Source organism: Podarcis gaigeae (genome assembly GCF_964106915.1).
Source record: "Podarcis gaigeae genome assembly, chromosome: 3".
NCBI lineage: Eukaryota > Metazoa > Chordata > Lepidosauria > Squamata > Lacertidae > Podarcis > Podarcis gaigeae.
In genome coordinates this window covers 65,480,976-65,483,908 of record NC_139680.1, presented here as the reverse complement: position 1 = coordinate 65,483,908, position 2,933 = coordinate 65,480,976, and positions in this window count along the sequence as shown.

Below are 2,933 nucleotides of genomic sequence, written 5' to 3'. Positions count from 1 at the left end.
TTGCCATTTGCTTTTTTAAAAAACAAGATTTGAGGGATTTCTCCTGGCACCAGTTCCTCGATGTACTCATCTTTTATACCACATGGTGTCTACCGAACGCTGTGCAGTCAATTATGCAGTATCTGGGCAGAGAAACAATCTCTGCACTCTCGCACACTCTATATAGTAAAATATATCATACAATTGGCTTTTTTTATAAAAAAAAGTAGTTGGTGAAGAGAATCTATATGGGGGGGTGGAGCAGGAATAGAAACACTGCTTCTGCACACTTTTCTCTGATTTAATTCATATTAGGAAAGCTAAAGGGGAGGAGAGGGGGGGGGGGAGAGAGAGAGAGAGAGAGAGAGAGAGAATCTGATTGTGTGTGTGCCACTTGCACTCAAGGCCAGAGACAGCCTTAGAAATAATCCAGACTGATATAAAAAACCACTTAATTGACAATATTTTATATAAATGAATGTCATGCACCTGTGACAGCTTATTGCTATTTGTGAAGCAATTATCTAAATCTGAAGAGGGGGCTTCTGCTATAACTGCTGAAGGTTAGGGAGATGTTGTTTTTGTGTTGATTTATATTCAAATTAGCTTGCAATATTTTGAAGACAAATTAGGAGGGGTTTTTTTCCTGCCTGTTGTTTTTAAAACCTCAGCAGAGCTGTACTGTGCAGCTTTTTAAAAAATAGATTTAATGAGATTCATCCACTTTGGGGTTCAAACCCCAAAGTGAATGAATCCTTTCTGCTAACTTACTACAGTACCTACATGTATAACTGTTCTTAGCATCTCTGAGCTTGCCAGACATCTCTTAAGTCTGAAGCTAATAGTAGTGAATTTTCTTGATTTCAACACCACCCAGACCTAACAAGGGCACACAGGGTTGAAGAGAAGAAGTGGAAACTGAAAGAGGAACAATCCTCTGCTACAAGCTTCTAGCTTTTCCCATTCCATGCAATTTAGAGCCCCAGATGCTGTTGAACTCCAGTATAGCCAATGGCGCAGGATGATGGGAGCTGGAGTCCAGCAACATCCAAAGGGCTGCAGGTTCCCCAACCCTGGTTGAGATTCAACCTGACTAATTTACTCTGAGGAGTCTGACTTAGCAAGAAGGGGAAGCAGCAAAGGTTCTGGGTCCTCCATGAGATACCCAGGTGCCAACACCTTTCTTAACTTGAATCAGATGTTGGATGCAGCAATTTGTAAGCTGAACCCCATCAAGGTGTAGCAAATGAAAAATAGATTAATGAGTGACCCTATACAGACCACTCCTTGCTTGGCTGTACGTTGCCACAAATCTAATGCACAATCTCCAGATTTGTGCCTGTGTAGATAATCCAGGCTGAACTACTCGGTGCTTTCTAACACAACATGTCTTGTTTTCTGTATTTGTATCACACTGTCAGTTAATATGTAGGAGAAGAAAGCTACAGTGATTCCTGCATTTGAGCAGGAGCTTATGAGATTAAAGTCACTTATCTAAAAACCCTGTAATTTCCCTGTTATACCAAATGCATAGTCTGGCCATAGTATTTAGTAAGAATGTATGATCTGGATACCAAACGATTAATTTTTTTAAAAGTTGCATTGGTCTAATCAGGCTAGAACACAGCAATTCTGGTTACATGGTTTTGTTAAACTGAGTTGTTGTGGTTTGTTTCATCAAAAGGGCCTGTATAACTTGTAACTGAACACACACACTTTGATACTATTCTACTGTAGCTCTGAAGTAGAACAACTGATTTAGGCATGTCAGAATGCCTAATGTCACAATAATGCAGGAATGTGCAGCAATGAATCTGGAAGTAGCCACAAAATCTCATAAAGACGTCACAAAAAGGGGCGGGGCGGGCTTATGTGTGCTCCGCCAACACAAACGGGGGTCCTGAACACAACCCTCACGCAAAACAAGGATTGCCTATATTCAACTTCTTATCTGTGTCATAGGAATCTGCCATGTTAGAAAGAATTCCTCCTACAATTTGTATTATAAATCTGAGCACATTCCAGTGATGGAGGTGGAAGTTAGATTATAACAGCAACATTTTTACAGAGTGCTCAAGCCAGCAGCCTAATGAATCATAACTAGGATTTTTGAGAATTTCTATACAGATTACATTAACAGCAGTTTGCTCTACATTCTCATTCCCTTTTAACATCCCTCTGAAAAAACTGAATTTTGAGCCAGACAATGAATAATTTACCTAACCACTGAGCTGATAAGCAATCTGGTTTATGTATATGTTTTATTCATTCTATAATATCAGTCAACAATTAATACAGAAAGATGGGACAAATATCTTAATAACCCACACCCAAGACGTCTGTTGTAATAAGTAGTAAGCTGCTGCCACCTTCTGAAGAAAACCTAAAATTACTCTCTTTATAGAAGTCCATCTGATTGTGCATAATTACATACATATTCACAGTTAGGAAAGCTTAGCCCCTTCTCTAACCATTTGTGATGTCACCGTTTCAGATGTGAAAACTCTCAGGCAACCACCATTAGGAGACCGAGTGAGCCTGGCAGAATTGGGTATTAAGGGGTTTTGGAGTGCTAGTTTAATCAGGAAATGAATTTCCAAGAATTTCCAAATATTATTTTGTTGATCAGATCAAGCCCTACTCTGCCCCTAACTCAGAAATCACTCAGAACGCACAAAGTCGGAGTTCTCTCTCTCTCTCTCTCTCTCTCTCTCTCTCTCTCTCATACACTCACAGAGTCCAAGAAAGCTGTTACAACAACAGCATTGAAAAAAAGAACACCATCTTCCATGCAGAGGCTAAGAAGGTACCTAGGAAGGTACCTAGGCTCCCTTGCACCCTTGGGAAGGAGCTGTATCAGCACCTCCAAAGAGACCATGGAGCAGAAACTCAAATAGTTTGCTTTTCATTGCCTTTCACTCTCTGCCAATGACCCTCTACAGCCATCAGGGTCA